This window comes from Mustelus asterias, chromosome 15 (genome assembly GCF_964213995.1).
Source record: "Mustelus asterias chromosome 15, sMusAst1.hap1.1, whole genome shotgun sequence".
NCBI lineage: Eukaryota > Metazoa > Chordata > Chondrichthyes > Carcharhiniformes > Triakidae > Mustelus > Mustelus asterias.
This window is the reverse complement of record NC_135815.1, coordinates 54,299,734-54,315,546: the sequence shown is the minus strand read 5'-3', so window position 1 is coordinate 54,315,546 and position 15,813 is coordinate 54,299,734.

Here is a 15,813-nt window from a genome sequence, read left to right as displayed (position 1 = left end):
GAGGTGGTCACTGGAGAGAACTAGGACTCACTGAGATGTGTGTCTTTGCACTGGTAAAGATGAACACAGTGATGGCTCTTCATCTGATACTTCCTCAGGATCCTCATCCAAGCTGTGCTGGGATGTGGGGCTGTTGCGCTGAGTGGCGTTGCCTCTTCTTCCGCCTTTTCTTTGGCGGCTGGAATAGAGATAATTAGTGAGTGTCTAGACAGGTACCTACATTAGAGGTCACTCTGTGTGTGTGTGTGGCTTGTATATAGTGGATGGATCTTCACTGGCTTGTTGGGGAGGCTGATCTTGCCTTCGACACAGGAATGATCTCTGTCCTCTCCAGCCAGCTCTGCTGTCTGCTCCTCATAGGGGGACTGTGTCCTCCACACCAGCATCTCCACTCCAGTCCGCTCTCCCTCCCTCTTGTTGTGGGAGATCCTGTTCTGCATAAAGACAGATGGATTGACTGTGAGCATGGTGGATGGAAGAGCAGTTCAGAAACACGCATGCCTGCAGACTGTGCTGAACCCTCCCCAGTAAGTGATGAAAATGCCATTTGTGCAGCATGTTACAGGAGATAGTGATTACAAACAATGTCCCTCCTGCTGGTAGTGTGTGACATCCCAGTTAATTGTAACCCTTAGAATGTCTGACGGCGAATGAGAGTGTGCTTTAGAAGGAGGAGAAGGTGAGTAGATGACTGCAAGATGGACCTTTTCTGGGGTCCACTAGCACTCGCCCCCCTGGGGACTTCCTCTGAGGCGGTGTAGTTATGGTGGTGGACTTCTCGTTCCCTTCCTGAGGAAAGAGGACATCCCGTCTATCTTGGATGGCTTGGAGCAATCTCTCCAGCAAGGCCTCATTGAACCTTGGAGTTAAAAGTTTGCTTCATCTTGGTGCCATGATTTGATTCTTCAGCACATGATGAGTGAGCGTGTGTTTGGGTGTCGTTTAAATATGACATCAGGACATTTGTCCCTCTTGAGGTGATGGGGAGTGGCGGGGGTGGGGTGGGGGGAGGTGGGAGGTGCGATTTGGTGAACAAATCCATGTTCACCCTGCTACCAGACTTGACAAGCTCCTTGCTAATGCATAAATAATGAGCTGGAAAAGCTGGCATGAGAATCTGCCCTGGTGCCCAGCGGGAATTATGCCAACTTTCCCACCTTGCCACTGCACTTGGTCACCAGAACAGGAATTTTCCGCCATTGAAAACTTAAGTCAAATAGGCATGGCAAAAATTAGGATAAATAGTGGGAAGAGAAATGAATATAACGAGCCTGAGGGAACTCGGGGTCACACCGGTGGTCAAAATGGAGTGCTTGTTAAAACGCTGACAAAGGACCGAGTTATCACTGCACAGGTGGGGAACAGAAGCCATCTTTGTTTTAGGGTCAAAAAATCCACTTCCGGAGGGCTGGGGGAAAACCAAATAAAGTTCAGATTTTCACATGAGGAAGCCCGAACTATCACGAAGGTAGGCAGTGTGAGTGCTCACAAAGATGGAGGACCGATCAGAGGCCTCGCAGCTTCAGAGAAGCACCCAGCCACAGTACAAGGGTAAGTGAGTGGGATGGTGTCTCAACAAAAAAGGTGCCCCTGTCAGCAAAGAAATTAATAAAAACACACACAAATCAGCCCGGCCACCAATGTTGTGGTGGTGTCTGGGGGAGGGTGGGGGGGGCGGAGGTGGTACCAGGGCGCCCAAAACGCTAGTCTGGAGATGGTCTTTGGCTGTGCCTTCACCCAGGAAGACAAGGAGGGCCTGTAGGCCTTTTCAGGAGTCCTGGCACCCCTGGCTGCCACAAGGTCCCTGCCATCACCACCAACCCACCCCCCCCCCCCACCCCCCCACCCCCCCACCCCCAACTCCTTCCCCCCCCCCCCCCCCCCCCCCCCAACCCCAATGTGTCAAGAAATGACACATTGGTAGTGGCGGCACAGTGGCACAGTGGTTAGAACTGCTGTCTCGCAGCATCAGGGACCCAAGTTTGATTCACGGCTTGGGTCACTGTTTATGTGGAGTCTGCATGTTCTCCCCGTGCCTGCCTGTGTTTCCCCTGGGTGCTCCGAGTTTCCTCCCGCAGTCCAAAGATGTGCAGGTTCGGTGGATTGGCCATGCTAAATTGCCCCTTAGTGTGTCAGGGGGACTAGCCAGGGTAAATACATGGGGTTATGGGGATAGGGCCTGGGTGGGATTGTGGTTGGTGCAGACTTGATGGGCCATATGGCCTCCTTCTGCACTGGAGGATTCTATGATTCTAAACTGGAGGTCAGCGGAAATGTACCTTTTGCAAGGTAAAGTTGGGTAGGTGCCCTTCCTGTGCCCTGAATTTGCCTCTCCTCAAATGACCAGCGCTGGGAATGGCATTCCATTGCTGACATGCCAGCTGGTGCTGGTTTCTCGAGTCCCCAGGCCAGAATAGAAGAAGTGGGAGCAGAGGAGAAAAGGGGGAGGTATTTCTGGATGACAACAGGGAGAGTTGGATTGGAGTGAGGCGGGAGAAGGAAGGCATGAAGAGGAAGGGATAGGGAGGGGAGTTGGGTGGGGTAGCTTGAGTTGATGTTGAGATTCTGGGGGAAGAACATGTGATTCTCCCCTTCGAATGGGTGAAGTACGTGCAACCATTTAAACTATTAATCCAGGAGACTTCCAAACAATGCAACAATATTTGGGATTACAGAAACTATTTACAATCAGTGAACACTTATTCCACCAGAGTTAGTTCAAGACTTTAGAATTTTCCTTGCTCTACCGCTATGCCTAGATGCTCCCCTGACATCCACAGCAGAGGTGGAGGTAACCTGCTGACTACCATGTCCTGTTGTCTAGAATGACTTTGGTGGGTGTCCTCTGGAGGGCTGTGGCTTGGAGGGGGCCCTTCAGCTTTGAGGTTCCTGCTCGAGGGCAGATGCACCTTCCTCAACCTGAGCAACTGGAGCTGATGGGGGTCACAAACAGAGGGGATTGGGAGCACCCAGACCCCATGGAGATTCCGAGGTGGATGCCCTTCGGGTGGCTCCCTGAAACTCCTCCTCCCTGCGGGTGCCCGAGGGCCCTTCCCTGACCCGTTGCGGAGAAGGAGGGAGGTCAAGGTGCCACATCCCTTTCTCGAGTAGTCACTGTAATAGTTCACCCATGGCGAGAGTGATGGAGTGTAGTTCCGAAAGTGAGTGTTCTGCTGGACCGGGTTTGCCAAAGCTTCCGCAACTCTCCCCATGGAGACTTTGATGTGAAACAACTATATCAGGGAGCATGTAGGTGGTCTCCTCCACCTCCTGTGCCACTCTGTTAAGGCTTTCTGACACATCCAACTAATGTTCCCCTGTGTCTCGTTGATACTCCAACATCCTCTCCATGGCCATTCCAGAGGCTCTTTGTCTAACTCAGTCTTGGCAGAGACCTCTTCTCCAGCTGTCCTCTGAGTGCGGGAGACTTGTCTGTCACTGCCCCCTCCAGCTGTGGACATGTGTCTGTATAGTGACCACCAGAGGGTGAGCCCGAGGCTGAACTGGATCTACGAGCCACTGTGATGTGTGTCTTTGGGCTGCTGGAGGGTGAAGGTGAACGCTATAATAGCTGTACAGGTGACAATCATCATTCTCTTCCAAGGTCTCTGCATGGTGGCCTCGCCCTCTGGCACCCAGGCTGAGTGAAGAGAGAGAGAGAGCAAGTGACAGTCTAGGCTGGCTTAAACTTAGCACTCATCATCACTTTGATTTTCCCAGGCTGTCTGGATCATAGGCATTTCCTCACTCGATGCTTGTGGGGAGGCCGGCCTTGCCGTCTGCACTGGCACAGTCACAATCCTCCCCTGTCAGTTCAGCAACCAGCTGTTTAAATTGTGGATGGGCCAGAGCTCAGGCAGTCCTCCTCCCGTTATGTCTGTCTTCCTGCTATTGTGGGCCGCCTTCTCCTGCATAAAGCCAGACGGATCTGACACATGAACCTGCAAGAAATAGAGTGATACGGATTTGGCGTCATGTTCGGCACAGCATCGTGGGCCGAGGGGCTGTTCCTGTGTTGCACTGCTCTATGCTCTATTGTGAGCATGTGTGGTGAAAAAGCAGGCCGCAGGCTGCTGGTCCTGACTCCGCGATTAAAACCCAACCACTATTATACAAACTTTATGAACAAGGAGCAGGAGTAGGCCATTCAGCCCCTCGAGCCTGTTCTGCCATTAAACAAGATCATGGCTGATCCAATATTAACCTCAAATCTGCCTCCTGCCTCCCCTGGATAATCCATCACCCCCCCCCCCCCCCCACTGCTTATTGAGAATCTATCTAGCTCTGCCTTAACAATATTTAAAGATTCTGCTTCCTTTGCCTTTTTGGAAGTGTTTCAAAGATTCACAACCCTCTGAAGAAAAATACTTTAGCCTCATCGCCGTTTTAAACAGCGACCTCTAGTTCTAGATTCTTCCACAAGAGGAAACATCCTGTCCACATCCATCCTGTCAGGACACACAAAATCTTTATTAAAGTCACCTCTTACTCTCTTAATACTCATGGTACAAGTGAAGAGCGAGGTACAATAGTGTCCAGTTGCCTGGATAAGTGCAGCTATCAGAACACTCAAGAAGTTGTAAACGATCCAGGACAAAAAAGGCCACTTGATTGATGCCCCATCCAGCACCATTAACATTCAGTACCTCCACCGCCTGTGCAGAGTGGCAGCAGTGTGTACCATGTACAAGGTGCACTGGAGCAAATCATCAAGACTCTTGGAACAGCACCCTCCAAGCCAGAGAGCTTCAACAGCTACAAGGACAAGAGCAGCAGATACATGGGAGCAGCAGCACCTGCAATTGCCTGCTGTGTCGTCACTGTGCCTGAGTGAAAATCCTGCAGTTCCCTCACAAGCTGGACAGTACAAGGCAACACCTTGTCAAGGACATTTGGGGATGGGTAAGAGAAATGGTGACATCCAATGAGGCAAACACAGTTGTGATGAGGTGGGTTGGAACTGTTAAGGTTTATTTACCCTAGGGGCATGGATTAAATAGTTAACCCCTATCCTGCACTGAAGGATTGGTCCTCCTCTGTACCCCATGGGTGCTGACCACCCTGGCTACCTCCTCCCACGCTGCAGTGGTCAGCTGAGATGGCCTCCTGCAACCATCCCTGGGGAGGAGGATATCCCACCTTTCCTGAACTGCCTCCAGGAGATACAGTTAGAAGTCTCACAACACCAGGTTAAAGTCCAACAGGTTTATTTGGTAGCAAAAGCCACTAGCTTTCGGAGCGCTGCTCCTTCATCAGGTAAGTGGGAGTTATGTTCACAAACAGGGCATATAAAGACAAACTCAATTTACAAAATAATGGTTGGAATGCGAGTCTTTATAGGTAATCAAGTCTTAAAGGTACAGACAATGTGAGTGGACAGAGTGTTAAGCACAGGTTAAAGAGATGTGTATTGTCTCCAGACAGGACAGTTAGTGAGATTTTGCAAGCCCAGGCAAGTTGTGGGGGTTACAGATAGTGTGACATGAACCCAAGATCCCGGTTGAGGCCGTCCTCATGTGTGCGGAACTTGGCTATCAGTCTCTGCTCAGCGACTCTGTGTTGTCATGTGTCATGAAGGCTGCCTTGGAGAATGCTTACCTGAAGATCAGAGGCCAAATGCCCGTGACCGCTGAAGTGTTCCCCAACAGGAAGAGAACACTCCTGCCTGGTGATTGTTGAGCAGTGTTCATTCATCCGTTGTCATAGCGTCTGCATGGTCTCCCCAATGTACCATGCCTCGGGACATCCTTTCCTGCAGCGTATCAGGTAGACAACCTTGGCTGAGTTGCAAGAGTATGTACCGTGTACCTGGTGGATGGTGTTCTCACGTGAGATTATGGCATCCGTGTCGATGATCCGGCACGTCTTGCAGAGGTTGCTGTGGCAGGGTTGTGTGGTGTCGTGGTCACTGTTCTCCTGAAGGCTGGGTAGTTTGCTGTGGACAATGGTCTGTTTGAGGTTGTGCGGTTGTTTGAAGGCAAGAAGTGGGGGTGTGGGGATGGCCTTGGCGAGATGTTCATCTTCATCAATGACATGTTGAAGGCTCTGGAGAAGATGTCGTAGCTTCTCTGCTCCGGGGAAGTACTGGACAACGAAGGGTACTCTGTCCGCCATGTCCTGTGTTTGTCTTCTGAGGAGGTCGGTGCGGTTTTTCACTGTGGTGCGTCAGAACTGTCGATCGATGAGTCGAGCGCCATATCCTGTTCTTATGAGGGCATCTTTCAGCATCTGGAGGTGTCTGTTGCGATCCTCCTCATCTGAGCAGATCCTGTGTATACGGAGGGCTTGTCCGAAGGGGATGGTTTCTTCAACGTGTTTAGGGTGGAAGCTGGAGAAGTGGAGCATCGTGAGGTTATCCATGGGCTTGCGGTACAGTGAAGTGCTGAGGTGACCGTCCTTGATGGAGATGCGTGTGTCCAAGAATGCAACCGATTCCGGAGAGTAGTCCATGGTGAGTCTGATGGTGGGATGGAACTTGTTGATGTCATCATATAGTTGTTTCAGTGATTGTTCACCATGAGTCCAAAGGAAGAAAATGTCATTGAATTTATCTAGTGTACTGCATCAGTTGAAGGTCCTGTGCGGTGAAGAGGACTTGTTCGAACCTGTGCATGAAGATGTTGGCATATTGAGGTGCGAATTTGGTCCCCATGGCTGTTCCGTGTGTCTGGATGAAGAACAGGTTGTTGAAGGTGAAGACATTGTGGTCCAGGATGAAGCGGATGAGTTGTAAAATTGCATCTGGAGACTGGCAGTTTTCGGCGTTGAGTACTGAGGCAGTTGCAGCAATGCCATCGCCGTGGGGGATGCTGGTGTAGAGTGCCGAGACATCCATTGTGACCTGTTTGCCCTGTTTTATATGCCCTGTTTGTGAACAGAAATCCCACTTACCTGACGAAGGAGCAGCGCTCCGAAAGCTAGTGGCTTTTGCTACCAAATAAACCTGTTGGACTTTAACCTGGTGTTGTGAGACTTCTTACTGTGTTTACCCCAGTCCAACGTCGGGATCTCCACTCCAGGAGATACTCCAGGGATGCGTCACTGAATCAGGGAGCCATGGCTTGTTTCCTTCTTCTCTTTCCTTCTTTCTGTTAATGAAGGGCTATCAAAGTGCCTTTTAAATATGGTGCCTGGCTGTTATGGTGGGGTGCCCAGCCTCCTGCCCACCACAAGACTCAACACAGAATGCAGTTGTGTATAACTAATGAGACACAGAATGCACGATTGCGTGTGAAAGCCCACCCTGCTCTGTGGTGGAACTTACACCCTCTTTTCTGTCACACCATGGAACTTATGGTGGAGTGGGGCGGGTGAAATTCCACCCCAGAATGGCCATCTTACCGGCTGTTCACGCCACGCTCCCACTGCAGCAAAGTTGGAGAATTTGGCGTCCAGCCAAATCTCCATTCGCTGCAGCGGGATGGGAAAATCCCAACTGTGGGCGAGGTGGGAGAATCCGGCCCATAATATTTGTAAAATCTCTAAGCCTATATATTCTACATGTAGGGAACCAGGTGAAAACATTGTAAAATAAATGAAGATGCAATTTTTCTATAATTAATATCCTTTTTGTGCTGAAATCCTCTTTCAGGGCACAAAGAGTTAAAACACTTACATCCACGAGGCTAAAGGTTAATGCCGTCCCTGGTTAAAGTGGTTCGCAGTAATGGCAGTGGTGGCTTTGGCTGCAACACAGATGCTAAAATATAAAAGGGATGAAAAACAAAGGTGGTTTTGATGCTAATTCACAGCAGCTTTTAATAATGTTGTTTTGTCGCTTGAAATAATTACTTATTAAGTGTGACTTCAGTTTGGAATGAGATGAAAATGGATTATAAAGAACGTTGTCTCCAATGGCATTTTGGTATTTATTTGCATTATACAATTTCACTGAAGTTCCCCATTCAATGTACTTTCAAAATTGTCCAGACGACGTGCTTCAGATGGTATCATCAAACCCAGACACTCTAAGCTGACCATAAATTAGCAATGAGCTGAGGCTCCTGGAAGAAGATGCATTATAGTAGTTATAAACCATGAGAATTTATTTAAATAGACAGATAACATACATGCAAATCCCTTCAACTCCATGGCAACCATCTTGATATGTTTTTTTGCCAAAGGTGGGAGGAAGGGCAATAGTAAAGCTTCTGATAACATTGGAGTAAACAGTAATGAACTTTGACAGTATATTATCCTTGACCCTGGTCACTCATTAACTCTGAGAAACTCCACACTGGCTGGTTAGCTCCAGTTGCCCTGAAGGTTCAATAATGCCTTGTGGACTGGGCACTAACATTTGTGCATTGTTGCACAGGCTATTCATTGATCAATATATATATAATGTATTTGATTTTGTCATGAGCCTAATAAAAGTGCATGAAGCCATATTTAAAAATTAATTTAAACTGAAATTATGTGAATGAATTCCCGATTCCTCCCAGGCTATAATCCTTGATGCAGGATGAGATTGGCTGGGGGAAAGACTCACCGTGATCCTTGACAATACGTACAGCTTGCATACTATTCAGATTGCTGCCATTTTTATTCGATTTTTACGATGCTGTTGAATAATAGAAAAAGAATGCTGCTCCGATGGCGAACAGTCTCAGTGTTGGGATTTAAAAATGAAACAGTGCTAAATAATTATAATGGAATATCCTTTTGTTAATTCCCATCATTTCTAGTTAAGTTAGTGCGAATGATATTACCAGTTATGACTTTGTGAACTTGTCAGATTAATGAGGCAGCATTTGGGTATCTGAATATACAAAAATAAAATCCCCGCCCACCCCATTCACGCTGCAGGAGGGTCCGTACTGATGGTGGTAAATGTAACAACTGGTGCCGGTAACAGTGAGGCAGCAGGCCACCATCTATTATGATAATCAGCCTACCTATACAGGCCAGGAATGTCGTTTTCAAATTGCTGCTCTGTATCGATTTTCCGCAGATGTCGGGGGATGAACTTCAGCCAGAAAATGAAAGTCATAATTGTGATTTTTAAACAATCGATCGCTGTGAATGCAGTTGTTTCTGTGTTGCTGGCCGTGCTTTGAAATTCATCCTGAAATGCAAAATGCTGGGTAGTGGCAGTGAAGACAAAGAGGGCTGTTTCTAGTTGAAGTGGCTCTATATTATATAAAAGCAATATAAAGGAACTAGATTGAAGCAGTTACTCAGCCTCGCAGAGGTTGAATTAACATGCACAGATCAAATGCCCAGTTCAGTGAAGCACTTTAGGTTAATTATTGCTTCTATCAATATTAATTTGAACTGTGGGGCTTCATAATTTCTTCAAATCAGTACCTCTAGAGATAGCATAAGTGCGCACAGTTTTAACAAAAAAGAATTTACCAAAAATCAACAGAAATGCAAAAGAGCAAAGGATGATAAACTGGGGGTGACGTTGATGAGACCGTCTTTGAAGTAGATTGTAAACTTACATTAGACAAATTTATTGCCTCAATCTTGAATCTTAAATCATCAAAATATTGCTGCTACAATGAAAAAACATCATAATTTGTTGGCATCATTTTATCTGGTTTCTTAACCAGTACCTCCAGTCTTGCTATGAACATGCTTCATAATTTGCATCTTAACTCCTTAAGGTAGACTTGTAAAAAGTAAAGTCGAGTTTATTTTTCGTGTCGCAAGTAGGCACGGCAATGAAGTTACTGTGAAAATCCCCCAGTCACCTCACTCTGGCACCTGTTCGGGTACACTGAGGGAGAATTTAGCATGGCCAATGCACCTAACCAGCACGTCTTTCGGCCTGTGGGAGGAAACTGGAGCACCCGGAGGAAACCCACGCAGACATCGGGAGAAATGTGTAGACTCCACACAGACAGCAACCCAAGCCGGGAATTGAATCCAGGTCCCTGGCACTATGAGGCAGCAGTGCTAACCACTGTGCCACCGTGCCGCCCATAGATAGATTTGCTTTAAAGTTGGCCCTGTTCAAAATTCTTTGAATAGATTACTTCATCAATTTATTGGAAACACTTTTGCTTCAATTTCTCCTGTTAAACTGGAACCCCCACTTGTAAATTATAATGTTTTGAAGAGAATTTCAACTGTTATAATATTAATAATGTTAGGAAAGTTGAAATGTTAAACATTGCTGCAGGAAGGTTTTTATTCAAACAATTTATACTTAATTTGTTGAGATGTTTCAAGGTAGACTGTCTTGGTCAGTGTTTGCTGCATAAGTGAAAACCACTTTTCTTCACCTGATTTTTTGTCTCCCTTTCAATTGCAGGTTAGTATAAGATCTCTGGTACGTCACCCATTTTTTCATGTCTAAGGCTCAGCGGACAATGTCAGCAATCTGTCAATTGAAGAGCAGCATTACTGGGAGATAATATATCGAGCCATAAAAGTTCACCATTGTCTCTGTGCCGGCTCTTTGCTAGAGAATTCTAAATCTAATCCCACTCCTGTGCTTTCTCCCCAAGACAATGTATCTTCCTCTGCTTTACATATCCATTTTCCTCTTAAAAGATGGAAATGACCTCTGTCTGTTTCATTCAACAATAGAAGTTCAGAGGATAAAAAGGAAACTCAATTAGTCTGGTCAAACCTCTCCTCATATGCTTATTTAAATATTTTTCACAGCATAAGTTCCTAGATCATGAATTGGGTGTAGATAATGTGAATAGCAAAGGCCTTTTCCCCAGGGTAGGGGAGTCCAAAACTAGAGGGCATAGGTTTAAGGTGAGATTTAAACGGGACCTGAGGGGCAACTTATTCACACGGAGGGCAGTGTGTATAAGGAATGAGCTGCCAGAGGAGGTGGTAGAGGCTGGTACAATTACAGCATTTAAAAGACGTTTGGGCAGGTACAAGAATGGGAAAGAGGGGTATGGGCCAAATGCAGGCAATTGGGACTAGTTCAGTTTAGGAAACCCGGTCAGCATGGATGAGTTGAGCCGAACGTCCTGTTTCCATGCTGTATATCTCTATGACTCTATGAATGTACAAATGTGACAAAATTTGTAACTCAGGGAAGCTGAATTCACTTATTGGCTGAGAAGAGTTTTGAGATATAATGAGGTGGTGAAAGGCACTATATAAATTCAAACTTTTCTCTCTAATCTTGATCCAACATCGACCATTGATATTGTTCAAAAAACTCCAATTGGGAACTTATGCCATGTCATCCACTCATCATCTTCCCACTTAAATCTCTCAAGTTATTTTAAGCATTATGCCTCATGGAACTATTTTAGAGGGAGAAGCTTCTCAGTTTAGTTTATTTTTTTTATTCGTGTCACAAGTAGGCTTACATTAACACTACAATGAAGTTACTGTGAAAATTCCCTGGTCACCACATTCCAGCGATTGTTTGGGTACACTGAGGGGGAATTTAGCGTGGCCAATGCACCTCGCCAGCATGTCTTTCGGACTGTGGGAGGAAACCGGAGCACCCAGAGGAAACCCATGCAGACGTGGGGAGAACATGCAGACTCCACACAGACAGACACCCAAGCCATGAATTGAACCTGGGTCCCTGCCGCTGTGAGACAGCAGTGCTAACCACTGTGCCACCGTGTCGCCCCTTCTAGTGAGCAGGTGTAAGAATTAGAGCCATTCTTATTTCAATAGAGTGCAGATCTGTCACTACTTCCATCCTGCCTATTTCCTCTCTGACGTTCCCCAACTTGGTTTCTCAATAAAAATGATGTATGCAGCATTAAGACAAAGGTTGCAATGTTTTATGATAAAGGCTCTCATAATTTAATATTTGTCAAGTACAAAAAGTATAATAATTACTGCAATGAACAAACTTGCCCCTAACTTAGTTATCCCTAACTAGCTTGGATTTATTACAAGGTACCCTGAATTATAAACTAAAGCATGGCAACCGTTTCACTTTCACAGTTATGAAGAATGAATGTTTAGAATGTCTCAGATAGGCCTTCAGAAATCCTGAACTTCAAGATCCTTGGCAGGTTTCTGAAATTAAATCCACAGACCATATTTCAGGGTCCTAATGCAACACTTCATTTCTCGGCTGAGATGTAGCCAGTTTGTCGAAGTGTGTTTCTCAAAGGAGGAAGAATTGGTCCACTTCTTTAACGGCCCCATCCTTGCCCCAACTGGGTTACTGGGGAAAGAATAGATGTATGAATAACATGTGACCATCAAATGAATTTTGTGATATGTATTTTCCTTTGTTTCAAAGAAAACCAGTTGTGAATGCAGGTTGTACTAGCATACTTCTGTTAAGAAATGCTTTATTTCTCTGCCAGTTAGGGGAATTTCACTGGGGGAATTCACTATTTCTGCAGGGGAATTTCAAAGTAATTTCATTGCGGTGTTAATGCATGCCTTACTTGTGACTAATAAATAAACTTTACAGTTTGATTTGCTGTTTTTCTTAAAGGATATACATTAACTTGAGCACAATATCTGAAATTAACAAAAAAATAACTGAATTAACTCAAACTGGTTTTTGAATGAAGTTGGTTACAATTTGGTCCTTGATTCTTAACTGTCAACCTAAATTCAAAAAGAAATAGTGCTTCACCTAGAATTCTTTTGGGGACATGCAATTGGGTCTTAACATTTGATTAGTGGGATCCTGCTTGACAATGTGAATGCATTCGCAATTCTGCTCTGAAGTGACTCAAGCATTCAGAATGCTAGCGTACTTGCCAAAGCCTACATGATCTTTGATGATTTATAAACAATGATAGTGATATTGAAGAGCGCTCCTTTATATGTGCAATTTTGACTGTCTTGACTTATATATGTCCTATACAAGACTACTTCACCTTGCCATCCTGATGTAATTCTGGTGAAAGTGATTGTAATGGCCTCATGAATATTCAGTGATGCAAAACATATAGCCCAGCTGAATAAAATAGATCAGGATCTTGAGAATCTTCAGTGGACATAGAAAAGAAAGACACGAAGGTTTGCTTTTAATTACCATTATACTAAGGATCTCAAAATTAATGTATGTTCCAACCCATAAGAATAGAGCACCAATTTTCTGAAGTTGGGCACAATTAATAAACAGTAGGTGAAAAAAGAAACTGACCTCAAAATAAGTCAGAGATAGCAATCATTAGAATATCATAGAGTCAACTCGGGTCATATGTCTTCAGTAGGTCATCAATAGGTTAGACTACATTTGTTTTGCATTGTGGTAAAAATACATCCTCCAACATTCAGTGCTAGGAATCCAAGTTGATGCAATGCCAATTCCTTCTTAGTCACCATCATTTTAAAGCTCCGTATTTAACTTGTGATGTGCCACTAATAGGGCAAGAAACATTATTTATGCATTACCAATGAAGTAGAGCCAGGAATTTTTTTGGATTTCAATGCACTGATTTTTTTACAGGGAAAAAAGAAAGACTTGCATTTATATAGTTCTTTCCATGACCTCAGGACATGCCGAAGCACTTTACAGCCAATGGAAACTTTTGAAGTGGAAGGAATGCATTAATAATGGTCATACACTTTTGTAATGTATAACCACTGTGAGGAAAAGTATCCTATGGAACGGTACATTTGGCAGTAAGCTATCTCTTTTTCACATACTTACACATGACCCCAATGGCTTGGGTGTTACAGTAGATGTAATACCTTTCTCTCTTTCAGATTTAATTTCCTGCTCCAACATCTATCCAGAGTATTTTAAATATACCATAAAAGGCTATTTGCACCATAACACTTTGAAGTTATTTCTGCACACTGATTCAAAAAGTGATCGTAATGGCCTCATGAATATTTATTTAGATGTGTGAAATGTTGCTCTCTGCCACTGAATAGAAAAACATAGACAATGCATCTGTGTGGGCGCTGAAACATGAATAAATAATAAAATTCAGCCCAATGTCTTTTTCCCCCAATTTATTTCTGAATTCAATGGCTGATGCTGGAATATATCTCTGTAGGTGCTGGCAGCTGCCAGCCCCTTACCCAGGCAAAGTTGCAGCTGAACCCAATTTTGTCCCCACCTGACATTCGCTCACAGTTTCACAGGATGGCAAGCAGGTACACTCCCTAGATTTGACCCTCCTTGCCCAGGGTAGTTGATTGTACAATTATAGTGCTCCACCCCTATCCAACTGTCAAGCTAATTCAACACACAACAAGAATTAAATCTAGCACTGCTTTCATCTGCATATTACATGAGAACATAAGGAGTAGGAGATGACCATACGGCCCATCGAGCCTGTTCTATCATTCCGTACAATTATGGCTGATCTTCGGCTTCAACTTCACTTTCTTGCCCGCTCCCCACATCCCATGATTCCCTTAGAGACCAAAAATCTGTTGCACATTCACTGATAAGTCATTCTACAACCCAGCCCTGTACCTACTCAAGCATCGCAACATTTTTGGGTGATATGTTCAGCCTTTGAGGCAGCCAACAAATTAATAAAGTCCAGGATGAAGTACAGCTGCCCTGGATGTCAGACCGCTGAGCAATGCTGCCTCACAGTGCCAGAGACCTAGGTTCGATTCCCAGCTTGGGTCACTGTCTGTGTGGAGTCTGCCCATTCTCCCTGTGTCTGTGTGGGTTTCCTCCAGATGCTCTGGTTTCCTCCCACATTCTGAAAGATGTGCTGGTTAGGTGCATTGGCCATGCTAAATTCTCCTTCAGTGTACCCGAACAGGCGCCGAAGTGTGGCGACGCGGGAATTTTCACAGTAACTTCATTGCACTGTTAATGTAAGCCTATTTTTGACACTAATAATAAATAATAATAATTACAAAGATTTTTAAGAAGTTGAATGAAATTCACTTGACACTTGGGAGATTTGACTCCAATATCTGAAACTAGATTGTCTGCTGCTTTTAGCTAGATTCTGGGGCACACAAGCAAGAGAAGCACAAGGATTGAACAATTCCAGCTGCTGAACTGTGGCATCAACTATTTCCACCAGCTATAAACCATGTACTCACCCATCATTTTCCTAGTGTTGATATACCCTTCCTCACCACTCCTTTTTTCCCCACTGTTGGTGTTTTTTTTGACTGCTCTTGTACCCCAGACCTGGAGCTCCCCCAAAATCCATGATTCCAATCTGATTCCTCCCTATTTTCAGACGCCACCCTTAAGTTTTTGCCCCTAACTATTCTGTTTCTTTTGTTCCCCTCTGTTTGTTTGATTTCCAACTATTCCTCTGCTCTATTGGATGCTCCGAAATGTTTTTCTGTACCTAAGGGGTGACACAGTCGTGTAAATTATTGTTGAGCAATTTTACATTGCAATGCCTGCCTTCACAGAGAGGTTTTAGGTGATTTGACAGAAGTACCGGAGATCCATGAAAAGCAAGCCTCCACTAGTACTTTGCAATGACATATTTCCAGCTGCCAACAACTATCCATATCTCAAGAGTCAGTAACTTGGAAATAATACAAAAAGATTGCTAATCGTTATCTTTATTTATATGGGAAATGATAGAACTACTTAATGTACAAATAATAGAACTATTTAATGACTAACATTCAAATCAGAAGCAGGAGTAAGCCATTCGGCCCCTTGAGCCTGCTCTGCCATTCATGGTTGATCTGATTGAGGCCTCAACTCCACATTCTGCCTACCACCAATAACTTTTGGCTCCCTTATTAGTCAAAAATCTATCTACCTCTGCCTTAAAAAATAGTCATTGGCTTTTCCTCCATCACTCTCTGAGGAAGAGAGTTCCAAAGACTCATGAACTTCTGAGAGAAAAATGTTCCTCTCATCCCCAACTCATATTTCCAAACTGCGTCCCTTAGTTTTAATCTCTCCCACAAGGGGAAACATCCCCTTTCAGTATCCACTCTGTCAATCCCCTCAGGGGTCTT